We start from the raw sequence: 26,877 nt of genomic DNA, 5'->3' as shown, positions 1-26,877 counted from the left end.
GGGAACAGCCCTGGGCCCGGCCCCTTCCCTCTCTGCTCTTCTCCGTGGCTGCACAGAGCACACGGAAGCACACACTGGCATTGCACACGGGAGGAAGTTGGACAGCTAAATGCTCCTTCCTCCCACTGACAGCGATCCTGTGGGATCCCTCAGGGCTTGAGAAGGGAGCCGGGCAAATTTTCCTGAATCCATCTGCCCTGAGAGTGCCTTAAGGGAAAGGGCAAATGTGTGAGCTCTGGCCTCCTTGTCTCTGCTTATTCTGACAAGATGGTACATTGAGAACTTGCCTCCAGCATTTCCCAAGAGTCTCAAGCCATAATCCAGCAGGGCTTCCAGATAATCCGTGTCCTGATCCCAGTCTAGAAGGGAGCAAAGATCAGAGCCATTTCCATGGTGTGTTGGGATCCCCTACTCACTCACAGAACTGGGCACTGCAAGGGGGTCAGGTAAGTCTGTGGGAGCCAGATGAGAATGGAGATGGCCAAAACTGCACAGGGGCCTGGGGAGCTCAGGGCTGGCTGCTGGTCAACCCCCATCCTCTTTGCAGGCCCAGTGCAGCATCCCTGGAGAGGAAACTGGAGCAGCCCACGGCCCATGGGGATTCTCTCACTTGTACAAAGGAAACTTTCTTTTAATCCCTTGGGAAAACTGCAGCAGGCAGTGCCGCAAATATCCCTCCCCAACGCCCTCCCTCCCTCCCTCCCTCCTGTCCTACCAACCACCCGCCCTCCTTCTGCTGGCACACCTGCCCCAGCCCAAGGGCACATAGCCAGGCCCTCTCAGGACACACTGGAGCCGTGCTCTCGCCCTCTGCCCTTTCCCCACCATGGGCACCCCGTGCAGTCTCTCCCAGGTTTAGGGACGTGTCTCCCACGGAGGGACCCCAGCAGGACTGCTCAGTACCCGAGTGCCCTGAGCATAACAATTCCTCTGGGCTGTGCCGGTCTTGTCCGGGCTGTTCCCGCACTGCCAAGCAGCAGAGAGGGCAGCTCAAGCCTCAGCAGGGCTCAGCAGGCCCAGAGGCACAGCAATTACCTCCTGTGCCTGTGCCTGGCATCGCCTCCCTTCCTGCAGCAGAGGCTGCCAATGAGCCACTGCTTCCTCCGGGAAACTCAGCCTTCAGCACAGCCTCTCCATCCACTTCTGGAGAAAGGAAGAGGGACAGCTGGATCAGGTGGGACTGCTGCCCATTGTGGAGGTGGCATCTTCAGGAGGCAATGCTTGTGAAAGGCAAGCATGGTTAAGGATCAGGAAATCCCTATAAAATTTCTGGGTAGGCTACGACCCACTCCCTCCTCCAAACCACTGCTCCTCCTAATCTGCCTGGGGACTGGGAAATTGCAGGGGATCTCAGGGAGTGCATGGTCCATGCTGCAGTTTGCGCTCCCTGTCAGCTGGTGCCAAATGCCTTCCTGCAGAGGCTGGGGAGAAGCTGCAGCCAGGCCAGGCTGGCAAACAGCCCTGCAGGCCGTGAAAGCAGCAGCAGGGCAGCCAGGCTGCCATGGATCCCTTCCCGCTGTGCCGGGCACGGCGTGCCCAGATGTGCAGGGAAAGCCCCCGGCTGCTGAGTCCCAGGGGAAGGCTGAGGAAAATGCTCTCACCATTTCCTCCCTGCAGCAATCCTTTCAGCATTTGCCTCATGTATTCGGATGGCCCATGGGGTTTCTTGTGTCCTGTAGCTTTGTTCTTTCCCGTCGGAGGACCTTCAAGCAACATAGTTCCGTTTCCCAGGAATGGATCCCACAAAATCATTGTTTAGCCTGTGGGGTCACCAGGGACACGCTACTAACCCCTGCGACGGGAGCTGGGCTTGCGTGCAACATCCACCAAAGGACCTGGGAACGTCCTCCCTGCAGACACACCTGTAACACAACAGCCACAGAAGCTCCTGTCATCTCTGCAGATCTGCACGGGCAGCACGGAGCCGCAGGAGAACTCGTGAGGGGATGGCGCAGGGCGAGGGCACACACGTGCATGGTTCTGTCCTGGCACCTGCAGCCATGGCCCCCTGGCCGAGCTTTGGGCTCTGAGCTGGCGGCTCTCCCAGGGGGAAAGGCCTTGACCTACCCTCACCACCTCCCAGAGGCTCAGTAATGGCTATGGGTTGGGAAGCTGGACCACCTTCACCAACAGCTTCAGCTGCAAAGAAAGGCAGGACAGAACAGCTCCCGTGGCGCTGTTGGAGATCCTCAGGCTGCACCAAGGCTCAGCCCCGGGGCACAGCCCTGGGCCCGGCCCCTTCCCTCTCTGCTCTTCTCCGTGGCTGCACAGAGCTCATGGAAGCACACACAGGCAATGCATACGGGAGGAAGGTGGACAGCTAAATGCTCCTTCCTCCCACTGACAGCGATCCTGTGGGATCACTCAGGGCTCCAGAAAGGAGCAGGCCAAGGCTTCCAGAATCCTTCAACCCCGACTTAACCCTAATGAAAATGGCAGATGAGTGAACTCTTGCCTCCTTGACTCTGATTATTCTGTCAGTAAAAAGAGAAAGTTAGAACTTCTCTCCAGCATTCTCCATGATCTTTAAAGTGTCCTTCATCAGCACTTGGAAATAATTCAATTTGCGATCCAAATCTAGAGGGAAGCAGCGACCAGACCCATTTCCACGGTGTGCTGGGATCCCTTCTGCATTGGGGAACTGGGCACTGCAAGGGGGTCAGGTAAGGCTAAGGGATCCAGATTTGAATGGACATGGCCAAAGCTGCATAGGGGCTTGGGAAACTCTGGGCTGGCTCCTGGTCACACCCCACCCTCTTTCCCTGCCCTGTGTGACATTTCTGGAGAGGAAAATGGGGCTGCCGGGGTCCCCGGGGTCTCTCTCCCTCCCACAGCAGAAACCCTCCCTAAAGCCCAGGGAAAAGCATCCCCCAGTGCTTCCCGGGGAGCAGGGAGCGCTGTCCCGGGAAAGGGGAGCCAGGCTGCCGGCTCACCTGCTCCCCGCGCTTGCAGCGGAGCAGCCTGGGCAGCCCTGGCAGGCAGGGCCACGGCCAGGAGGAGCAGGAGGAAGAGGCGCAGAGCAAGGGCCATGGTGCCTTGCCCTCTGCCAGTCCCGCAGCTCTTGCTGCCACCGCTGTCCTCACACCGCTGTCCCAATGTCAGCACCACTGCTGCCAGCGCCGCTGCTGCCGCAACAGTTGTGCTCAAGGACTGACTGCTCGGTTGTTGTGGTGCTGTGCAACCACGGGGCTCTGGCACCTCTGTGACCTCAGAGCCTGCTGTGACCTCAGCCTGCTGTGACCCCAGAGCCTGCTGTGACCTCATGGCCTTGGCTGTACCCCCAGAGTGTACCCCCATCTATATAAACGGACTGCCCTGACTGTAAATGTTTTGTTTCATCAAAGGGCCATTTCTCAGCAAAACCTTTGTTTTGCCAGCTGACATTGCTGGTCAGGCTGTGTGCCTGAAGCTGCTCAGAATTCACAGAATTCATACAAAATTCACAGAATGACCATGTTGGAAGAGACCTTCAAGATCATCGAGTCCAACCCATGTCCCAGTACTTGAACTAAATCATGGCACCGAGTGCCACGTCCAGTGTTTTTTTAAACACGTCCAGGGACGGTGACTCCACCACCTCCCCGGGCAGGCCATGCCTGTACTTTATCACTCTTTCCGTGAAAAACCTTTTCCTAACATCCAATCTACATTTCCCTTGGTGCAGCTTGAGGCTGTGTCCCCTGGTTCTGTCAGTTGCTGCTTGGAGAAAGAGCCCAACCCCACCTGAGCACAGCCACCTTTCAGGAAGTTGTAGAGTGATAAGGCCACCCTTGAGTCTCCTTTTCTCCAGGCTGGACACCGCCAGCTCCCTCAGCTGCTCCTCACAGGGCTTGTGTTCCTGGCCCCTCACCAGCCTCGTTGCCTCCTCTGGATGTGCTCGAGTGTGTCAATGTCCATCCCAAACGGAGGGCCCAGAACCGGACACGGCACTCAAGGTGTGCCCTGACCAGCGCCAAGCACAGGGGCAGAATGATCTCCCTGCTCCTGCTGATCCAGGCCAGGAGCCATTGGCCTTCTTGGCCACCAGGGCACACTGCTGGCTCATGTTCAGCCGGCTGTCAACCAGTTCCCCCCAGGTCCCTTTCTGCCTGGGCACTGCCCAGCCACACCGTCCCCAGCCTATAACGCCGCAGGGGGTTATTGTGGCCAAAATGCAGGAGTGGGTACTTGGACTTACTAAACTTCATCCTACTGGACTCTGCCCATCCATCCAGCCGTTCCAGGTCTCCCTGCAGAGCCCTCCTGCCTTCCAACAGATCGACACACACTCCCAGCTTGGTGTTGTCTGCAGATTTACTGGTGAAAGACTCAATCCCCTCATCCATGTGGTCAATAGAAACATTGAACAGAGCTGGCCCCAGCACAGAGCCCTGGAGGACACCACTGCTGGCTGGCTGCCAGCTGGAATGCAGCACCGCTCCCCACCACTCTCTGGGCCCGGCCATCCAGCCAGTTCTGAACCCAGCTCAGAGTGCTCCTGTCCCAGCCGTGGGCTGCAGCTCTTCCAGGAGTGTGCTGTGGGAGACAGTGTCAAAGGCCGTGCTGGAGTCCAAACAGACAACATCCGCAGCCTTTCCTGCATCCACCAGGTGGGTCACTTGGTCATAAAAGGAGATCAGGTTGGTCAGACATGACCTACCCCTCCTAAACCCCTGCTGGCTGGGTCTGATACCCTGGCCATCCTGTAGATGCTGTGTGATGACACTCGGTATAAACTGTTCCATGACCTTACCGGGTACTGAGGTCAGGCTGACTGGCCTGTAATTACCAGGATCCTCCTTCCTGCCCTTGTTGTGAATGGGTGTGACACTGTGCAGCTTCCAGCCATCTGGAACCTCACCAGTGAGCCAGGACTGCTGGTAAATGATGGAGAGTGGCTTTGCAAGCTCATCTGCCAACTCCCTCATCACCCTGGGCTGCATCCCATCTGTTCCCATGGATTTATGAACGTCTAAACAGCTCAGCAGTTCTGACTGCCTCCTCCTGGATAACAGGGGGCCCATTCTGCTCCCTGGCTCCATCAACCAACCCAGGAGGACAGCTGTCCTGGGGACAAGTCATTCCCACTAAGGACTGAGGCAAAGAAGGCGTTAAGCACCTCTGCCTTCTCCTGATCTGCAGTTACTAAGTTCCCTCCCACATCTAATAAAGAACAAAGGTTGGTCTTACCCTTCCTTTTACCAGTGATGCATTTGCAAAAACAGTTTTATTACCCTTTACAGAAGTTGTCATTTTAAGTTCAAACTGAGCTTTGGCCTCCCTAATTTTTTTTTCCTACATGCTTTAGCAACCCCCTTAAATTCTTCCGGAGAGACCCGACCCTCCTTCCAAAGATGATACATCCTCCTTTTATTCCTAAATTCCTCCAAAACCTCCTTGCCCATCCAGGCTGGGCATTTGCCTCGTCGACTCATCTTTCGGCACCCAGGGGCGCCCTGCTCCTGTGCCCTCAAGATCTCTGTTTGGAAGCATGCCCACTTTTCCTGGACTCCTTTGTTTTTAAGGGCTGCTTCCCAAGGAACTCTCTGAACAAGTCTCCGAAACAGGCCAAAGTCTGCCCTCTGGAAGTCCAATGTAAAAGTCTTATTGACGTTCCTCCTGATTTCACAAAATAGCAAGACATCTTGATGCCACGGTGTTCCCATGTCTGAGACGTAACATAAGGCAGACCACTCGTGTTTCCTCAGAAAAACAGCCTTGTTTATTGTCCGGAGCTTTCTTTTATAGCCCATTCAAAGCTCCCAGGTCGAGACAGCTCATTGGTCTATCTGTGTGCCCCGAGACTCTGAACCTATACAATGCCTGCATCCTAGGAGAGCTCCCACTGGCTCTGAGCTTCTGTCAGTCGAACACAGAGGCCGGTACACGGAGCAGAGCTGGACTGCTTATTATAACTTGATTAATGCTGACTACAGATCAGCTTGCCATGCAACAAATTCTATCATTTCATGATCACTGTGGCCCAAGCAGCCTCCAACCACCACATCTCTCCCCAGTCCACCTCCATTTGCAAACAGCAGATCTAACATAGTTCCTCCCCTGGGGGGCTCGCCCACCAGCTGCAACAAACAGTTGTCCTCCACACACTCTACAGATTTCCTGGGCTGCTTTTTTTCTGCTGTATTGAGTTCCCAGCAGATGTCTGGCAAGTTGAAGTCGCCTACAAGAACAAGGGCTGATGATCCTGAAACATTCTCTAGCTGCTTATAGAATGAGTTGTCCACCTCTTCTTCCTGCCTGGGTGGATGATAACAGACTCTCAGTAGGATGTCAGCCTTGTTGGCCTTCCCCCTAATTCTTACCATAGGCATTCAACATTCTGCCAATTAGTTCCAATATCCATGGTGTCCAAAGCCTCCCTTTTTTATTCTTTAAATAAAGGGCCACCCCTCCACCTCTTCTCCCTCTCGTGTCTCTCCTGAAGAGCTTGTAGCTATCCAGGGCAGTGCTCCAGCCATGTGAGTCATCCCACCCTGTTTCTGTGATGGCAATCATAGCATAGCTCTGCAGCTCTGCTGCTGCACCATGGCCTCCAGCTCTTCTTGTTTGTTGCCCATGCTGTGTGCATTGGTGTGCATGCACCTCAGCTGGGCTGCTGATTCCATCCCTAACTCAGGCTTACCATCCTTGGGCCTGCTTCCAGAGAGCCCAGCTATATCTCCTTCCCCCTTGAAACCTAGTTTAAAGCCCTCTCAACAAGGTCTGCTAGCTCATCAGCTAAAAGCCTTCTGCCTTTAACAGAGAGATGGAGAGCATCTGGTTGCAGCAGGCCAGGTGCCATAAAAGTTGCCCCATGATCAAAGAATCCAAAATTCTGCTGCTGACACCAACCCTTGCAACACTCATTGATAGTTTGAGCTCTCCTGTTCCTTTCACCGTTTTTCCCAGCCACCAAAGGGACTGAGGAAAGGACTACCTGTGCCCCCGTCCCATCAACCACTTGTCCCAGTGCCCTAAAGTCCCTTTTAATTGTCCTGACACTCCTCTTTTCAATCTCATCGCTGCCAGCCTGGAGTATCAGCAGTGGGTAATAATCAGAGGACTGAATCAGCCCAGGCAGTGTCTCAGTGATCTTTCGTCCCCGGGCCCCAGGGAGGCAGCAGACCTCCCTGTGGGGTGGGTTCGGTCGACGTACGGGGCCCCCTGCTCCCCTCAGAAGGGAATCAGCCACTACAATTACCCTTCTTATCTTTTTGATATTAGAGGTAGTGATCCATCTTATAGGTTAATGATAACTGGGAGGCTCACTGGGCAGATAAGCTTCTTCTAAATCATCTGGCTGAGTCTCTAGATCCAGGGGCGCATACCTATTCTGAAGTGGCACCTGGCTAGGGGATGGGGGTCGGGAGGAATTTTTATCATACCCTCCCTGGGCAGGGACCCATTTCCACTCTCCTTCATCTACCAGGTGCCCCTCTATTGCCTGACAGTGAGAGGCATGGGAGTCCTCTGACTCTTGCTGGGCCTCCCTTAAGGATGGAAGGGCTGAACTCCACCAATCTATTTCCCTTTCTCTTTCGCTGATACTCCTGAGTCTTTCAACTTGCTCCCTAAGCTCGGCCACCAGTGAAAGGAGATTGTTCACCTGTTCACACCGCAGGCAGGTTTTCTCCACAACTCCCCCTGAATCCACCGCTGAGCTCAAACACTCTGCACAGGAATGGGTCTGGACAGATGCATCCTTTTTGGAGGGTTCCATCTGATTACATACACTCGTATTATCTACACTTTTCAATCACGTAAAAACCATTACTACCAGTAACCCCAAAACCAATCAACCAACAGAAACGCTGCAAACAACACACAGTAAACCTGACTAGAAAGAAAAGCTGCAACCCTTCCTGCTTGCCCTGCCTGTGCCAACTGCCTCGCGAACTGCCCTTCAGAGGCGAGCCACAGCCCTGTTTGCCCGCTCCTGTTCGCCGCGCTCCCTAGAGGCCTCTTTTAACCAGCCCGCTACCCAAGGAGGGAGGAAGCCACACCCCGTCCCTGTGACTCACAGGCTCTTGATGGCTTCCCTCTTTTCCTGGGCATGCCACTGGAGGAGCTGCAGGCCCAGATGATCCCACTGAAGGAAATGGGCCCTCAGCCCAGGGACGCTCAGCATGGGCTCGCCCAGCCCCTCGGGGCCCCGCTGCTGCTCACAGCAGCCCCTGCCTGGCTCCTGCCTGCCCTCACCGTGGGCATCCACGGCTGCTCCTGGGCATGGAGCTCAGCCAGAGCTGGTGCCGGCTGGGCTTTGCTGGTGGTACCACCCGAACACTGGGGTGACAGCTCCATGTCTTTATGGTAACAGAAGAGTTGGGCCAAGCCCTACTCACCTTCAGCAAGGGCCTGAGAGCGGGGCCAGTGCCTTCAGGGGTAGAGGACCTTGTTTGGGTGGTGGCAGCATCCGCACAGCAGCAAGTTGATAAAGCAGCTGTGACAGGGAAATTACGCATGGGCATGGAGATGTGCGATTAGAGGTCCAGTTCTCCCTTAGGTGTTTGGCAGGACATGTGAAGGGGGAAGGATATGACTGTGAAAGAGGCCATGGCAAGTGACACAGTGAACAGAGTCTATGCTGTACCTATCATGCACTGCTTGTGTCCATGCTGCGAGCAGAAAATCCTTGAGACTCATCAAAGTGGATTCAGGGCATGTGTTCCTGTCTTGCTTTGAAGCTCTACAGGTTCGGTGGGGAGCGTGAGCCCGCGCTGTGCTGTACTGCTGAGCTGGCAGCACGGTGGATACGGCCAGGACGTTCTCTGCTTCCCCCAGAGCTGGGGCCTGCAGGCACCTTGCCGCCCCTCGGCACAGGCTGTGCCACCCAGCAAAGCCCAGCCGGCCGGGAGGAGAGCCCGGGGCCAGCGCAGCTGCTTGGGCAGTCGCTGCTTGGAGGGACCCGGGCCAAACCCATCCCTGAGCAGCCCCTGCCAGCCCTGGCCCTCCCTGCCCTGTGACAGCTCCTCCAGCCCAAGGACACATAGCCAGGCCCTCTCAGGACACACTGGAGCCTTGCTCTCGCCCTCTGCCCTTTCCCCACCTTGGGCACCCCGTGCAGTCTCTCCCAGGTTTTGGGACATCTCTCCCACGGAGGTTCCCCGGCAGGACTGCTCAGTACCCAAGTGCCCGGAGCATAACAATTCCCGTGGGCTGGGCTGGTCTTGTCCCGGCTGGGCAAGAGTAAACATTATGAATTAAAAACAATTTTTTTTTTTGTTTGTATTGCCAAAGTGTCAGAAGATTCTAGGTATCTGCAACTGTAAAACTCCTTTGACAAACACAGAACTCTTGAAGTAAAGTGGAACAAATATCTGGGGTCTCCATTCTATGAAAAACTTTTATTAGATGCTACAAATGAAACACTTATATAACTTTTTCAAAATGAAAAACAAAGATAACATGAGGTTGCTGTTAGCCCCAGGAGCCCCATGCCTGGCTGCTGCCTGTCCACCAGACAAGCAGCTGCGCCAGTGCTGGAGGTAGCACACAGACACATGAGCTGAAGCCCAAATATGTTGCTGGAATCAAGCCTGTGACAGATGAGTAATGTGATAGTTGACTCTCACAATTAAAAGACAAATATAATGTATGTATGTAAAGAGAAGTTTTACAGAGTTCTGTTTTACCCCCCTTTGTGTTGTTCTCATGGAGCGACCTGAGTTCGGGACATTGAAGAGGGTCACCTTGTTACAAGAGCAGCACCTGAGCTCCAATTGAGATGTAAGGAAGTAAACTCCACCGCTGGACAGCAAAAAAGGAGTTGATGGACAGAACTTTAAGAAGGGCAAAAGAATGAAAAGGCAAAACCTCCATTGTGTGGATGAGCACATGGACAGGGAAAATCCACTACGCCGGGCACTCTAATATTTTATGTATTCAGTCTCCGGTTGTATTTTTAATAAATTTTTAATAAACCTCCTACATTTTTAGCAGTCAGTATAACTTTTCTAACAAACTATTCCCTGGTTGGAGGGCTGCACCTCTTGCCCTGGCAGGACAGCAGGGCCAGTCCCTTCTGGGAGAGAGGGTCCTGTTCTGGGTGGTAGTTGCAGTGTACTTCCATCAATAGGCTCGTAATGCAGCGGTGGAAGGGACAATAGACACTGGTAAGGAGGTGCAGGATGACAGGTCCAGTTCTCCCAGACTGAGGTGTTTGGCCGGTCTTGTGAAGCTGCAGAGGCGCTCCTGTGCAGAGAGGAGCGGCTGAGGCCCCCGGCTGCCTTTGGCACACTGGGACCCTCCTGCACAGCAGGGCCCAGAGCTGGCAAGGCTCCCCAGCACGGCTGGAGCGGCTGGCACAGCTTGGCCCAGCTGGACAGCTGCCCCTCAAGGCCCCGGCGAGCAGGGGACGGCTCTGGGCAGGCTCCCTGGCCAGGAGCGGGCCCCAGAGCGCGTCTGCCTTTCGAGGGCGAACCCGTCCCCGCTCTTTCTCCTCCCCACCTTGCCTTGCCTCCGCCCTGTGCCCCTGGGGCTGCTCTTGGCCAGGCAGCCTCAGAGGGGGCCAGCACTGGCTGCAGCCCCAGCGGGCCCCCCAGGACAAGGCCCAGCAATGAAGAGGCCAATGAAAGCCCTGGGCAGCAGCAGAACCCTCAGCAGAGCTCTTTGGACAACCACGGACCGGCCACAACTCCACTGCAGCCTCACTGGGAACGTTCCCTGTCTACATTAGGCTTTCAAAAGAAACTATTTGAAAGAATGATGAACAAAACACCCACCATTTTCTCTTCCAGCAACACCAGATTCCAACACAGCATAAAATAAAGACCAGCTCCAAAAGAAACAGGCCTGCCGTTAACCCTAGCCAGCAGCCTGTTCCCTTACAGACACCCGTTCTGATGTCCTTCTGGGAATCGGGAACCCGTGTTGTGGTGCCGGCTGCATCTGTGAGACCAATGGGGAGCAGGAGCCCGCGCTGTGCTGCACTGCTGAGCTGGCAGCACGGTGGATACGGCCAGGACGTTCTCTGCTTCCCCCAGAGCTGGGGCCTGCAGGCACCTTGCCGCCCCTCGGCACAGGCTGTGCCACCCAGCAAAGCCCAGCCGGCCGGGAGGAGAGCCCGGGGCCAGCGCAGCTGCTTGGGCAGTCGCTGCTTGGAGGGACCCGGGCCAAACCCATCCCTGAGCAGCCCCTGCCAGCCCTGGCCCTCCCTGCCCCGTGACAGCTCCCCCAGCCCCAGGGGGCAGAGTCAGGCCCTGTCAGGAGCCAGTGCAGCCCCTGCCCAGTCAGGAGCCAGGGCTGGCTCTGGCCCTGGGCTCGCAGCAGGGCTCCCGCTCGGGGCTGCTCCTGTGCCTTGGGCCTCTGGGCGCTCAGGGCCAGCTGCGGGAGCAGCTGCCGCGGGAGGGGCGTTGGTGCCCGAGTCCCGATTCCCCGGGGCTGGGAACGAGCTCCAGAGGCCTCGAAGCCGAGGCGCCTCCAGCTTTGGCTGCTGCCGGGCCGTGCAAGGGCAGGGCCTGGGGGAAGAGCTGCTGCCACACAGCCCCGCTGAGGGCTGAGCCCGGCTGAGCCCGGCACAGCAATTACCTCCTGTGCCTGTGCCCGTGCCTGTGTCCGTGCCTGGCATCGCCTTCCTTCCTCCAGCAGAGGTGGGCACTGAGCCACTGCTTCCTCCGGGATGCGCCTCCTTCTGCAGAGATGTTGTGTCCACCACTTGAGAAAGGAAAAAGGACAGCAGGATCAGATGGAATCATCCACCATTCAGGGAGGGGGCATCTTCAGGAGGCAAAGCTTTTCAAAGTCATGGTTAAGGATCAGAAAAACATCGGGGTTTTTGAGACTGGGCCAGTACCCTCCCACCTCCAAACAGCTGCTGTGCCTGAGCAGAACTCCTGAGGGGATGGCGCAGGGCGAGGGCACACACGTGCATGGTTCTGTCCTGGCACCTGCAGCCCAGCTTTGGGCTCTGAGCTGGCAGCTCTCCCAGGGGGAAAGGCCTTGACCTACCCTCACCATCTCCCAGAGGCTCAGTCCTGAATGTGGGTTGGGAAGCCAGATCACTTTTAGCAACAGGTTCAGCTGCAAAGAAAGGCAGGACAGAACAGCTCCTGTGACTCTGCTGAAGATTCTCCTTCAGGCCAGAGTGGCAGTGAGTGCCCCTGGGTGATTGGTGCCCTCCAAGGCACTCCCTCAGCTCTGCCTTCCACTCAGGAGCAGGGGCAGGGGGACCATGTGCCTGCGGTGGCCCCACACTGGGATGGAAGGAGCCCCTTGCAGGGCAGTCAGGGGAGAAAGGACTCCCTGGAGCTGCCAGCAGCTCTAAACCCAGCCCCAGCCTGGGCCAGGGCTTGGCAGCTGCAGCAGGAGCAGCTCAGGCTCCCTGGGGCCAGCAAAGGAGCTGCGAAAGGCACAGCCCCGGGAAACAGCCCTGGGCCCGGCCCCTTCCCTCTCTGCTCTTCTCCGTGGCTGCACAGAGCACCCGGAAGGACACACTGGCATTGCACCTGGATGGAAGATGGAGAGCTAAATGCTCCTTCCTCCCACTGACAGCGATCCTGTGGGATCCCTCAGGGCTTGAGAAGGGAGCCGGGCAAATTTTCCTGAATCCATCTGCCCTGAGAGTGCCTTAAGGGAAAGGGCAAATGTGTGAGCTCTGGCCTCCTTGTCTCTGCTTATTCTGACAAGATGGTACATTGAGAACTTGCCTCCAGCATTTCCCAAGAGTCTCAAGCCATAATCCAGCAGGGCTTCCAGATAATCCGTGTCCTGATCCCAGTCTAGAAGGGAGCAAAGATCAGAGCCATTTCCATGGTGTGTTGGGATCCCCTACTCACTCACAGAACTGGGCACTGCAAGGGGGTCAGATAAGTCTGTGGGAGCCAGATGAGAATGGAGATGGCCAAAACTGCACAGGGGCCTGGGGAGCTCAGGGCTGGCTGCTGGTCAACCCCCATCCTCTTTGCAGGCCCAGTGCAGCATCCCTGGAGAGGAAACTGGAGCAGCCCACGGCCCATGGGGATTCTCTCACTTGTACAAAGGAAACTTTCTTTTAATCCCTTGGGAAAACTGCAGCAGGCAGTGCCGCAAATATCCCTCCCCAACGCCCTCCCTCCCTCCCTCCCTCCTGTCCTACCAACCACCCGCCCTCCTTCTGCTGGCACACCTGCCCCAGCCCAAGGGCACATAGCCAGGCCCTCTCAGGACACACTGGAGCCGTGCTCTCGCCCTCTGCCCTTTCCCCACCATGGGCACCCCGTGCAGTCTCTCCCAGGTTTAGGGACGTGTCTCCCACGGAGGGACCCCAGCAGGACTGCTCAGTACCCGAGTGCCCTGAGCATAACAATTCCTCTGGGCTGTGCCGGTCTTGTCCGGGCTGTTCCCGCACTGCCAAGCAGCAGAGAGGGCAGCTCAAGCCTCAGCAGGGCTCAGCAGGCCCAGAGGCACAGCAATTACCTCCTGTGCCTGTGCCTGGCATCGCCTCCCTTCCTGCAGCAGAGGCTGCCAATGAGCCACTGCTTCCTCTGGGAAACTCAGCCTTCAGCACAGCCTCTCCATCCACTTCTGGAGAAAGGAAGAGGGACAGCTGGATCAGGTGGGACTGCTGCCCATTGTGGAGGTGGCATCTTCAGGAGGCAATGCTTGTGAAAGGCAAGCATGGTTAAGGATCAGGAAATCCCTATAAAATTTCTGGGTAGGCTACGACCCACTCCCTCCTCCAAACCACTGCTCCTCCTAATCTGCCTGGGGACTGGGAAATTGCAGGGGATCTCAGGGAGTGCATGGTCCATGCTGCAGTTTGCGCTCCCTGTCAGCTGGTGCCAAATGCCTTCCTGCAGAGGCTGGGGAGAAGCTGCAGCCAGGCCAGGCTGGCAAACAGCCCTGCAGGCCGTGAAAGCAGCAGCAGGGCAGCCAGGCTGCCCTGGATCCCTTCCCGCTGTGCCGGGCACGGCATGTCCAGATGTGCAGGGAAAGCCCCCGGCTGCTGAGTCCCAGAGGAAGGCTGAGGAAAATGCTCTCACCATTTCCTCCCTGCAGCAATCCTTTCAGCATTTGCCTCATGTATTCGGATGGCCCATGGGGTTTCTTGTGTCCTGTAGCTTTGTTCTTTCCCGTCGGAGGACCTTCAAGCAACATAGTTCCGTTTCCCAGGAATGGATCCCACAAAATCATTGTTTAGCCTGTGGGGTCACCAGGGACACGCTACTCACCCCTGCGACGGGAGCTGGGCTTGCGTGCAACATCCACCAAAGGACCTGGGAAAGTCCTCCCTGCAGACACACCTGTAACTCAACAGCCACAGAAGCTCCTGTCATCTCTGCAGATCTGCACCGGCAGCACGGAGCCGCAGGAGAACTCGTGAGGGGATGGCGCAGGGCGAGGGCACACACGTGCATGGTTCTGTCCTGGCCCCTGCAGCCATGGCCCCCTGGCCGAGCTTTGGGCTCTGAGCTGGCGGCTCTCCCAGGGGGAAAGGCCTTGACCTACCCTCACCACCTCCCAGAGGCTCAGTAATGGCTATGGGTTGGGAAGCTGGACCACCTTCACCAACAGCTTCAGCTGCAAAGAAAGGCAGGACAGAACAGCTCCCGTGGCGCTGTTGGAGATCCTCAGGCTGCACCAAGGCTCAGCCCCGAGGCACAGCCCTGGGCCCGGCCTTTTCCCTCTCTGCTCTTCTCCGTGGCTGCACAGAGCTCATGGAAGCACACACAGGCAATGCATACGGGAGGAAGGTGGACAGCTAAATGCTCCTTCCTCCCACTGACAGCGATCCTGTGGGATCACTCAGGGCTCCAGAAAGGAGCAGGCCAAGGCTTCCAGAATCCTTCAACCCCGACTTAACCCTAATGAAAATGGCAGATGAGTGAACTCTTGCCTCCTTGACTCTGATTATTCTGTCAGTAAAAAGAGAAAGTTAGAACTTCTCTCCAGCATTCTCCATGATCTTTAAAGTGTCCTTCATCAGCACTTGGAAATAATTCAATTTGCGATCCAAATCTAGAGGGAAGCAGCGACCAGACCCATTTCCACGGTGTGCTGGGATCCCTTCTGCATTGGGGAACTGGGCACTGCAAGGGGGTCAGGTAAGGCTAAGGGATCCAGATTTGAATGGACATGGCCAAAGCTGCATAGGGGCTTGGGAAACTCTGGGCTGGCTCCTGGTCACACCCCACCCTCTTTCCCTGCCCTGTGTGACATTTCTGGAGAGGAAAATGGGGCTGCCGGGGTCCCCGGGGTCTCTCTCCCTCCCACAGCAGAAACCCTCCCTAAAGCCCAGGGAAAAGCATCCCCCAGTGCTTCCCGGGGAGCAGGGAGCGCTGTCCCGGGAAAGGGGAGCCAGGCTGCCGGCTCACCTGCTCCCCGCGCTTGCAGCGGAGCAGCCTGGGCAGCCCTGGCAGGCAGGGCCACGGCCAGGAGGAGCAGGAGGAAGAGGCGCAGAGCAAGGGCCATGGTGCCTTGCCCTCTGCCAGTCCCGCAGCTCTTGCTGCCACCGCTGTCCTCACACCGCTGTCCCAATGTCAGCACCACTGCTGCCAGCGCCGCTGCTGCCGCAACAGTTGTGCTCAAGGACTGACTGCTCGGTTGTTGTGGTGCTGTGCAACCACGGGGCTCTGGCACCTCTGTGACCTCAGAGCCTGCTGTGACCTCAGCCTGCTGTGACCCCAGAGCCTGCTGTGACCTCATGGCCTTGGCTGTACCCCCAGAGTGTACCCCCATCTATATAAACGGACTGCCCTGACTGTAAATGTTTTGTTTCATCAAAGGGCCATTTCTCAGCAAAACCTTTGTTTTGCCAGCTGACATTGCTGGTCAGGCTGTGTGCCTGAAGCTGCTCAGAATTCACAGAATTCATACAAAATTCACAGAATGACCATGTTGGAAGAGACCTTCAAGATCATCGAGTCCAACCCATGTCCCAGTACTTGAACTAAATCATGGCACCGAGTGCCACATCCAGTGTTTTTTTAAACACGTCCAGGGACGGTGACTCCACCACCTCCCCGGGCAGGCCATGCCAGTACTTTATCACTCTTTCCGTGAAAAACCTTTTCCTAACGTCCAATCTACATTTCCCTTGGTGCAGCTTGAGGCTGTGTCCCCTGGTTCTGTCAGTTGCTGCTTGGAGAAAGAGCCCAACCCCACCTGAGCACAGCCACCTTTCAGGAAGTTGTAGAGTGATAAGGCCACCCTTGAGTCTCCTTTTCTCCAGGCTGGACACCGCCAGCTCCCTCAGCTGCTCCTCACAGGGCTTGTGTTCCTGGCCCCTCACCAGCCTCGTTGCCTCCTCTGGATGTGCTCGAGTGTGTCAATGTCCATCCCAAACGGAGGGCCCAGAACCGGACACGGCACTCAAGGTGTGCCCTGACCAGCGCCAAGCACAGGGGCAGAATGATCTCCCTGCTCCTGCTGATCCAGGCCAGGAGCCATTGGCCTTCTTGGCCACCAGGGCACACTGCTGGCTCATGTTCAGCCGGCTGTCAACCAGTTCCCCCCAGGTCCCTTTCTGCCTGGGCACTGCCCAGCCACACCGTCCCCAGCCTATAACGCCGCAGGGGGTTATTGTGGCCAAAATGCAGGAGTGGGTACTTGGACTTACTAAACTTCATCCTACTGGACTCTGCCCATCCATCCAGCCGTTCCAGGTCTCCCTGCAGAGCCCTCCTGCCTTCCAACAGATCGACACACACTCCCAGCTTGGTGTTGTCTGCAGATTTACTGATGAAAGACTCAATCCCCTCATCCATGGGGTCAATAGAAACATTGAACAGAGCTGGCCCCAGCACAGAGCCCTGGAGGACACCACTGCTGGCTGGCTGCCAGCTGGAATGCAGCACCGCTCCCCACCACTCTCTGGGCCCGGCCATCCAGCCAGTTCTGAACCCAGCTCAGAGTGCTCCTGTCCCAGCCGTGGGCTGCAGCTCTTCCAGGAGTGTGCTGTGGGAGACAGTGTCAAAGGCCGTGCTGGAGTCCAAACAGACAACATCCGCAGCCTTTCCTGCATCCACCAGGTGGGTCACTTGGTCTTAAAAGTATATCAGGTTGGTCAGACATGACCTACCCCTCCTAAACCCTTGCTGGCTGGGTCTGATACCCTGGCCATCCTGTAGATGCTGTGTGATGACACTCGGTATAAACTGTTCCATGACCTTACCGGGTACTGAGGTCAGGCTGAGTGGCCTGTAATTACCAGGATCCTCCTTCCTGCCCTTGTTGTGAATGGGTGTGACCCTGTGCAGCTTCCAGCCATCTGGAACCTCACCAGTGAGCCAGGACTGCTGGTAAATGATGGAGAGTGGCTTTGCAAGCTCATCTGCCAACTCCCTCATCACCCTGGGCTGCATCCCATCTGTTCCCATGGACTTATGAACGTCTAAACAGCTCAGCAGTTCTGACTGCCTCCTCCTGGATAACAGGGGGCCCATTCTGCTCCCTGGCTCCATCAACCAACCCAGGAGGACAGCTGTCCTGGGGACAAGTCATTCCCACTAAGGACTGAGGCAAAGAAGGCGTTAAGCACCTCTGCCTTCTCCTGATCTGCAGTTACTAAGTTCCCTCCCACATCTAATAAAGAACAAAGGTTGGTCTTACCCTTCCTTTTACCAGTGATGCATTTGCAAAAACAGTTTTATTACCCTTTACAGAAGTTGTCATTTTAAGTTCAAACTGAGCTTTGGCCTCCCTAATTTTTTTTTCCTACATGCTTTTAGCAACCCCCTTAAATTCTTCCGGAGAGACCCGACCCTCCTTCCAAAGATGATACATCCTCCTTTTATTCCTAAATTCCTCCAAAACCTCCTTGCCCATCCAGGCTGGGCATTTGCCTCATCGACTCATCTTTCGGCACCCAGGGGCGCCCTGCTCCTGTGCCCTCAAGATCTCTGTTTGGAAGCATGCCCACTTTTCCTGGACTCCTTTGTTTTTAAGGGCTGCTTCCCAAGGAACTCTCTGAACAAGTCTCCGAAACAGGCCAAAGTCTGCCCTCTGGAAGTCCAATGTAAAAGTCTTATTGACGTTCCTCCTGATTTCACAAAATAGCAAGACATCTTGATACCACGGTGTTCCCATGTCTGAGACGTAACATAAGGCAGACCACTCGTGTTTCCTCAGAAAAACAGCCTTGTTTATTGTCCGGAGCTTTCTTTTATAGCCCATTCAAAGCTCCCAGGTCGAGACAGCTCGTTGGTCTATCTGTGTGCCCCGAGACTCTGAACCTATACAATGCTTGCATCCTAGGAGAGCTCCCACTGGCTGTGTGCTTCTGCCAGTCAAACACAGAGGCTGGTACACGGAGCAGAGCTGGACTGCTTATTATAACTTGATTAATGCTGACTACAGATCAGCTTGCCATGCAACAAATTCTATCATTTCATGATCACTGTGGCCCAAGAAGCCTCCAACCACCACATCTCTCCCCAGTCCACCTCTATTTGCAAACAGCAGATCTAACATGGTCCCTCCCCTGGGGGGCTCGCCCACCAGCTGCAACAAACAGTTGTCCTCCACACACTCTACAGATTTCCTTGGCTGCTTTTTTTCTGCTGTATTGAGGTCCCAGCAGATGTCTGGCAAGTTGAAGTCGCCTACAAGAACAAGGGCTGATGATCCTGAAACATTCTCTAGCTGCTTATAGAATGAGTTGTCCACCTCTTCTTCCTGCCTGGGTGGATGATAACAGACTCTCAGTAGGATGCCAGCCTTGTTGGCCTTCCCCCTAATTCTTACCATAGGCATTCAACATTCTGCCAATTAGTTCCAATATCCATGGTGTCCAAAGCCTCCCTTTTTTATTCTTTAAATAAAGGGCCACCCCTCCACCTCTTCTCCCTCTCGTGTCTCTCCTGAAGAGCTTGTAGCTATCCAGGGCAGTGCTCCAGCCATGTGAGTCATCCCACCCTGTTTCTGTGATGGCAATCATAGCATAGCTCTGCAGCTCTGCTGCTGCACCATGGCCTCCAGCTCTTCTTGTTTGTTGCCCATGCTGTGTGCATTGGTGTGCATGCACCTCAGCTGGGCTGCTGATTCCATCCCTAACTCAGGCTTACCATCCTTGGGCCTGCTTCCAGAGAGCCCAGCTATATCCCCTTCCCCCTTGAAACCTAGTTTAAAGCCCTCTCAACAAGGTCTGCTAGCTCATCAGCTAAAAGCCTTCTGCCTTTAACAGAGAGATGGAGAGCATCTGGTTTACAGCAGGCCAGGTGCCATAAAAGTTGCCCCATGATCAAAGAATCCAAAATTCTGCTGCTGACACCAACCCTTGCAACACTCATTGATAGTTTGAGCTCTCCTGTTCCTTTCACCGTTTTTCCCAGCCACCAAAGGGTCTGAGGAAAGGACTACCTGTGCCCCCGTCCCATCAACCACTTGTCCCAGTGCCCTAAAGTCCCTTTTAATTGTCCTGACACTCCTCTTTTCAATCTCATCGCTGCCAGCCTGGAGTATCAGCAGTGGGTAATAATCAGAGGACTGAATCAGCCCAGGCAGTGTCTCAGTGATCTTTCGTCCCCGGGCCCCAGGGAGGCAGCAGACCTCCCTGTGGGGTGGGTTCGGTCGACGTACGGGGCCCCCTGCTCCCCTCAGAAGGGAATCAGCCACTACTATTACCCTTCTTATCTTTTTGATATTAGATCCATCTTATAGATTAATGATAACTGGGAGGCTGACTGGGCAGATAAGCTTCTTCTAAATCATCTGGCTGAGTCTCTAGATCCAGGGGCGCATACCTATTCTGAAGTGGCACCTGGCAAGAGGATGGGGGTCGGGAGGAATTTTTATCATACCCTCCCTGGGCAGGGACCCATTTCCACTCTCCTTCATCTACCAGGTGCCCCTCTATTGCCTGACAGTGAGAGGCATGGGAGTCCTCTGACTCTTGCTGGGTCTCCCTTAAGGATGGAAGGGCTGAACTCCACCAATCTATTTCCCTTTCTCTTTCGCTGATACTCCTGAGTCTTTCAACTTGCTCCCTAAGCTCGGCCACCAGTGAAAGGAGATTGTTCACCTGTTCACACCGCAGGCAGGTTTTCTCCACAACGCCCCCTGAATCCACCGCTGAGCTCAAACACTCTGCACAGGAATGGGTCTGGACAGATGCATCCTTTTTGGAGGGTTCCATCTGATTACATACACTCATATTATCTACACTTTTCAATCACGTAAAAACCATTACTACCAGTAACCCCAAAACCAATCAACCAACAGAAACGCTGCAAACAACACACAGTAAACCTGACTAGAAAGAAAACCTGCAACCCTTCCTGCTTGCCCTGCCTGTGCCACCTGCCTCGCGAACTGCCCTTCAGAGGCGAGCCACAGCCCTGTTTGCCCGCTCCTGTTCGCCGCGCTCCCTAGAGGCCTCTTTTAACCAGCCCGCTACCCAAGGAGGGAGGAAGCCACACCCCGTTCCTGTGACTCACAGGCTCTTGATGGCTTCCCTCTTTTCCTGGGCATGCCACTGGAGGAGCTGCAGGCCCAGATGATCCCACTGAAGGAAATGGGCCCTCAGCCCAGGGACGCTCAGCATGGGCTCGCCCAGCCCCTCGGGGCCCCGCTGCTGCTCACAGCAGCCCCTGCCTGGCTCCTGCCTGCCCTCACCGTGGGCATCCACGGCTGCTCCTGGGCATGGAGCTCAGCCAGAGCTGGTGCCGGCTGGGCTTTGCTGGTGGTACCACCCGGACACTGGGGTGACAGCTCCATGTCTTTATGGTAACAGAAGAGTTGGGCCAAGCCCTACTCACCTTCAGTAAGGGCCTGAGAGCGGGGCCAGTGCCTTCAGGGGTAGAGGACCTTGTTTGGCTGGTGACAGCATCTGCACAGCAGCAAGATGATAAAGCAGCTGTGACAGGGACATTACGCATGGGCATGGAGATGTGCGATTAGAGGTCCAGTTCTCCCTTAGGTGTTTGGCAGGACATGTGAAGGGGGAAGGATATGACTGTGAAAGAGGCCATGGCAAGTGACACAGTGAACAGAGTCTATGCTGTACCTATCACGCACTGCTTGTGTCCATGCTGCGAGCAGAAAATCCTTGAGATTCATCAAAGTGGATTCAGGGCATCTGTTCCTGTCTTGCTTTGAAGCTCTACAGGTTCGGTGGGGAGCGTGAGCCCGCGCTGTGCTGCACTGCTGAGCTGGCAGCACGGTGGATACGGCCAGGACGTTCTCTGATTCCCCCACAGCTGGGGCCTGCAGGCACCTTGCCGCCCCTCGGCACAGGCTGTGCCACCCAGCAAAGCCCAGCCGGCCGGGAGGAGAGCCCGGGGCCAGCGCAGCTGCTTGGGCAGTCGCTGCTTGGAGGGACCCGGGCCAAACCCATCCCTGAGCAGCCCCTGCCAGCCCTGGCCCTCCCTGCCCTGTGACAGCTCCTCCAGCCTAAGGGCACATAGCCAGGCCCTCTCAGGACACACTGGAGCCTTGCTCTCGCCCTCTGCCCTTTCCCCACCATGGGCACCCCGTGCAGTCTCTCCCAGGTTTTGGGACGCATCTCCCCCAGAGGGACCCCAGCAGGACTGCTCAGTACCCAAGTGCCCGGAACATAACAATTCCCGTGGGCTGGGCTGGTCTTGTCCCGGCTGGGCAAGAGTAAACAGTATGAATTAAAAGCAATTTTTATGTTTGTATTGCCAAAGTGTCAGAAGATTCTAGGTATCTGCAACTGTAAAACTCCTTTGACAAACACAGAACTCTTGAAGTAAAGTGGAACAAACATCTGGGGTCTCCATTCCATGAAAAACTTTTATTAGATGCTACAAATGAAAAACTTATCTAAATGTTTCAAAATGCAAAACAAAGATAACATGAGGTTGTTGTTAGCCTCAGGAGCCCCATGCCTGGCTGCTGCCTGTCCACCAGACAAGCAGCTGCGCCAGTGCTGGAGGTAGCACACAGACACATGAGCTGAAGCCCAAATATGTTGCTGGAATCAAGCCTGTGACAGATGAGTAATGTGATAGTTGACTCTCACAATTAAAAGACAAATATAATGTATGTATGTTAAGAGAAGTTTTACAGAGTTCTGTTTTACCCCCCTTTGTGTTGTTCTCATGGAGCGACCTGAGTTCGGGACATTGAAGAGGGTCACCTTGTTACAAGAGCAGCACCTGAGCTCCAATTGAGATATAAGGAAGTAAACTCCACCACTGGACAGTAAAAAAAGAGTTGATGGACAGAACTTTAAGAAGGGCAAAAGAATGAAAAGGCAAACCCTCCATTGTGCGGATGAGCACATGGAGGGGAAAATCCTCTATGCTGGGCACTCTAATATTTTATGTATTCAGTCTCCGGTTGTATTTTTAATAAATTTTTAATAAACCTCCTGCATTTTTAGCAGTCAGTATAACTTTTCTGACGAACCATTCCCTGGTTGGAGGGCTGCACCTCTTGCCCTGGCAGGACAGCAGGGCCAGTCCCTTCTGGGAGAGAGGGTCCTCTTCTGGGTGGTAGTTGCAGTGTACTTCCATCAAAAGGCTCGTAATGGAGCGGTGGAAGGGACAATAGACACTGGTAAGGAGGTGCAGGATGACAGGTCCAGTTCTCCCAGAATGAGGTGTTTGGCTGGTCTTGTGAAGCTGCAGAGGCGCTCCTGTGCAGAGAGGAGCGGCTGAGGCCCCCGGCTGCCTTTGGCACACTGGGACCCTCCTGCACAGCAGGGCCCAGAGCTGGCAAGGCTCCCCAGCACGGCTGGAGCGGCTGGCACAGCTTGGCCCAGCTGGACAGCTGCCCCTCAAGGCCCCGGCGAGCAGGGGACGGCTCTGGGCAGGCTCCCTGGCCAGGAGCGGGCCCCAGATCGCGTCTGCCTATTGAGGGCAATCTCGTCCCCGCTCTTTCTCCTCCCCACCTTGCCTTGCCTCTGCCCTGTGCCCCTGGGGCTGCTCTTGGCCAGGCAGCCTCAGTGGGAGCCAGCACTGGCTGCAGCCCCAGCGGGCCCCCCAGGACAAGGCCCAGCAATGAAGAGGCCAATGAAAGCCCTGGGCAGCAGCAGAACCCTCAGCAGAGCTCTTTGGACAACCACAGACCGGCCACAACTCCACTGCAGCCTCATTGGAAATGTTTCCCATCTATATTAGCCTTTTAAAAGAAGCTGTTTGAGGGAAAGGTGATATAAACACTCACCATTTTCTCTTCCAGCAACACCAGATTCCAACACAGCATAAAATGAAGACGAGCTCCAAAAGAAGCATGCCTGCCATTAACTGTAGCAAACAGTGTGTTTCCCAAAAGCAACCATGTCTGAGGCCGTTCTGGGAATCGGGAACCCGTGTTGTGGGGCCGGCAGCATCTGTGGGAGCAATGGGGAGCGTGAGCCCGCGCTGTGCTGCACTGCTGAGCTGGCAGCACGGTGGATACGGCCAGGACGTCCTCTGCTTCCCCCAGAGCTGGGGCCTGCAGGCACCTTGCCGCCCCTCGGCACAGGCTGTGCCACCCAGCAAAGCCCAGCCGGCCGGGAGGAGAGCCCGGGGCCAGCGCAGCTGCTTGGGCAGTCGCTGCTTGGAGGGACCCGGGCCAAACCCATCCCTGAGCAGCCCCTGCCAGCCCTGGCCCTCCCTGCCCTGTGACAGCTCCTCCAGCCTGAGGGCACATAGCCAGGCCCTCTCAGGACACACTGGAGCCTTGCTCTCGCCCTCTGCCCTTTCCCCACCATGGGCACCCCGTGCAGTCTCTCCCAGGTTTTGGGACGCATCTCCCCCAGAGGGACCCCAGCAGGACTGCTCAGTACCCAAGTGCCCGGAGCATAACAATTCCCATGGGCTGGGCTGGTCTTGTCCCGGCTGGGCAAGAGTAAACATTATGAATTAAAAACAATTTTTATGTTTGTATTGCCAAAGTGTCAGAAGATTCTAGGTATCTGCAACTGTAAAACTCCTTTGACAAACACAAAACTCTTGAAGTAAAGTGGAACAAACATCTGGGGTCTCCATTCTATGAAAAACTTTTATTAGATGCTACAAATGAAAAACTTATCTAAATGTTTCAAAATGCAAAACAAAGATAACATGAGGTTGTTGTTAGCCTCAGGAGCCCCATGCCTGGCTGCTGCCTGTCCACCAGACAAGCAGCTGCGCCAGTGCTGGAGGTAGCACACAGACACATGAGCTGAAGCCCAAATATGTTGCTGGAATCAAGCCTGTGACAGATGAGTAATGTGATAGTTGACTCTCACAATTAAAAGACAAATATAATGTATGTATGTTAAGAGAAGTTTTACAGAGTTCTGTTTTACCCCCCTTTGTGTTTTTCTCATGGAGCGACCTGAGTTCGGGACATTGAAGAGGGTCACCTTGTTACAAGAGCAGCACCTGAGCTCCAATCGAGATGTAAGGAAGTAAACTCCACCGCTGGACAGTAAAAAAGGAGTTGATGGACAGAACTTTAAGAAGGGCAAAAGAATGAAAAGGCAAACCCTCCATTGTGCGGATGAGCACATGGAGGGGAAAATCCTCTATGCTGGGCACTCTAATATTTTATGTATTCAGTCTCCGGTTGTATTTTTAATAAATTTTTAATAAACCTCCTGCATTTTTAGCAGTCAGTATAACTTTTCTGACGAACCATTCCCTGGTTGGAGGGCTGCACCTCTTGCCCTGGCAGGACAGCAGGGCCAGTCCCTTCTGGGAGAGAGGGTCCTCTTCTGGGTGGTAGTTGCAGTGTACTTCCATCAAAAGGCTCGTAATGCAGCGGTGGAAGGGACACTGGTAAGGAGGTGCAGGATGACAGGTCCAGTTCTCCTAGACTGAGGTGTTTGGCTGTTCTTGTGAAGCTGCAGAGGCGCTCCTGTGCAGAGAGGAGCGGCTGAGGCCCCCGGCTGCCTTTGGCACACTGGGACCCTCCTGCACAGCAGGGCCCAGAGCTGGCAAGGCTCCCCAGCACGGCTGGAGCGGCTGGCACAGCTTGGCCCAGCTGGACAGCTGCCCCTCAAGGCCCCGGCGAGCAGGGGACGGCTCTGGGCAGGCTCCCTGGCCAGGAGCGGGCCCCAGATCGCGTCTGCCTTTCAAGGGCAATCTCGTCCCCGCCCTTTCTCCTCCCCACCTTGCCTTGCCTCCGCCCTGTGCCCCTGGGGCTGCTCTTGGCCAGGCAGCCTCAGTGGGAGCCAGCACTGGCTGCAGCCCCAGCGGGCCCCCCAGGACAAGGCCCAGCAATGAAGAGGCCAATGAAAGCCCTGGGCAGCAGCAGAACCCTCAGCAGAGCTCTTTGGACAACCACGGACCGGCCACAACTCCACTGCAGCCTCATTGGAAATGTTTCCCATCTATATTAGCCTTTTAAAAGAAGCTGTTTGAGGGAAAGGTGATATAAACACTCACCATTTTCTCTTCCAGCAACACCAGATTCCAACACAGCATAAAATGAAGACGAGCTCCAAAAGAAGCATGCCTGCCATTAACTGTAGCAAACAGTGTGTTTCCCAATAGCAACCACTTCTGAGGCCGTTCTGGGAATCGGGAACCCGTGTTGTGGGGCCGGCAGCATCTGTGGGAGCAATGGGGAGCGTGAGCCCGCGCTGTGCTGCACTGCTGAGCTGGCAGCATGGTGGATACGGCCAGGACGTTCTCTGCTTCCCCCAGAGCTGGGGCCTGCAGGCACCTTGCCGCCCCTCGGCACAGGCTGTGCCACCCAGCAAAGCCCAGCCGGCCGGGAGGAGAGCCCGGGGCCAGCACAGCTGCTTGGGCAGTCGCTGCTTGGAGGGACCCGGGCCAAACCCATCCCTGAGCAGTCCCTGCCAGCCCTGGCCCTCCCTGCCCCGTGACAGCTCCCCCAGCCCCAGGGGACAGAGTCAGGCCCTGTCAGGAGCCAGTGCAGCCCCTGCCCAGTCAGGAGCCAGGGCTGGCTCTGGCCCTGGGCTCGCAGCAGGGTCCCGCTCGGGGCTGCTCCTGTGCCTTTGGCCTCTGGGCGCTCAGGGCCAGCTGCGGGAGCAGCTGCCGCGGGAGGGTCGTTGGTGCCCGAGTCCCGATTCCCCGGGGCTGGGAATGAGCTCCAGAGGCCTCGAAGCCGAGGCGCCTCCAGCTTTGGCTGCTGCCGGGCCGTGCAAGGGCAGGGCCTGGGGGAAGAGCTGCTGCCACACAGCCCTGCCGAGGGCTGAGCCCGGCTGAGCCCGGCACAGCAATTACCTCCTGTGCCTGTGCCCGTGCCTGTGTCCGTGCCTGGCATCGCCTTCCTTCCTCCAGCAGAGGTGGGCACTGAGCCACTGCTTCCTCCGGGATGCGCCTCCTTCTGCAGAGATGTTGTGTGCATCACTTGAGAAAGGAAAAAGGACAGCAGGATCAGATGGAACCATCCACCATTCAGGGAGGGGGCATCTTCAGGAGGCAAAGCTTTTCAAAGTCATGGTTAAGGATCAGACAAACATCGGGGTTTTTGAGACTGGGCCAGCACCCTCCCACTTCCAAACAGCTGCTGTGCCTGAGCAGAACTCGTGAGGGGATGGCGCAGGGCGAGGGCACACACGTGCATGGTTCTGTCCTGGCACCTGCAGCCCAGCTTTGGACTCTTAGCTGGCGGCTCTCCCAGGGGGAAAGGCCTTGACCTACCCTCACCATCTCCCAGAGGCTCAGTAATGGCTATGGGTTGGGAAGGTGCACCACCTTCACCAACAGCTTCAGCTGCAAAGAAAGGCAGGACAGAACAGCGCCCGTGGCGCTGTAGGAGATCCTCAGGCTGCACCAAGGCTCAGCCCTGGGGCACAGCCCTGGGCCCGGCCCCTTCCCTCTCTGCTCTTCTCCGTGGCTGCACAGAGCTCATGGAAGCACACACTGGCATTGCACACGGGAGGAAGATGAACAGCTAAATGCTCCTTCCTCCCACTGACAGCGATCCTGTGGGATCACTCAGGGCTTGAGAATGGAGCAGGGCAGGTTTTCCCAGTCTCAACAAACTTCAGACTGTTAAGGGAAATGGCACATGAGTGAGGTCTTGCCACACTGACACTGATTATTCTCTCAGGAAAAGGACATTGAGAACTTGCCTGCA

At 55.8% G+C, this 26,877-nt stretch overlaps 2 long non-coding RNA genes across 5 annotated transcripts; both read right to left on the bottom strand.

Annotated features, from left to right (window-relative positions):
• Positions 1-269: 269 nt before the first annotated feature.
• On the bottom strand, positions 270-12,504 carry LOC137466557 (uncharacterized). 4 transcript variants are annotated; one of them, XR_010995213.1, is made up of 4 exons: positions 1,791-2,090; positions 1,602-1,703; positions 1,036-1,143; positions 270-359 (listed from the first exon to the last, which is right to left on the bottom strand). It is a non-coding gene; the product is annotated as an uncharacterized lncRNA (long non-coding RNA). The 4 variants fall into 4 exon arrangements; XR_010995211.1 differs by lacking the exon at positions 270-359 and adding an exon at positions 11,926-12,504 and having other exon boundaries at positions 725-1,143; positions 1,791-1,862; XR_010995210.1 differs by lacking the exon at positions 270-359 and having other exon boundaries at positions 725-1,143.
• Positions 12,505-13,060: 556 nt separating this feature from the next.
• On the bottom strand, positions 13,061-26,763 carry LOC137466558 (uncharacterized). Its single transcript, XR_010995214.1, has 4 exons — positions 26,439-26,763; positions 14,127-14,198; positions 13,938-14,039; positions 13,061-13,479 (listed from the first exon to the last, which is right to left on the bottom strand). It is a non-coding gene; the product is annotated as an uncharacterized lncRNA (long non-coding RNA).
• Between the last annotated feature and the right edge of the window lie 114 nt (positions 26,764-26,877).

Source organism: Anomalospiza imberbis, unplaced genomic scaffold (assembly GCF_031753505.1).
Source record: "Anomalospiza imberbis isolate Cuckoo-Finch-1a 21T00152 unplaced genomic scaffold, ASM3175350v1 scaffold_280, whole genome shotgun sequence".
Classification (NCBI taxonomy): Eukaryota; Metazoa; Chordata; class Aves; order Passeriformes; family Viduidae; genus Anomalospiza; species Anomalospiza imberbis.
The sequence above is the reverse complement of the archived record's forward strand: the minus strand, read 5'-3'. Positions and strand labels throughout refer to the sequence as shown.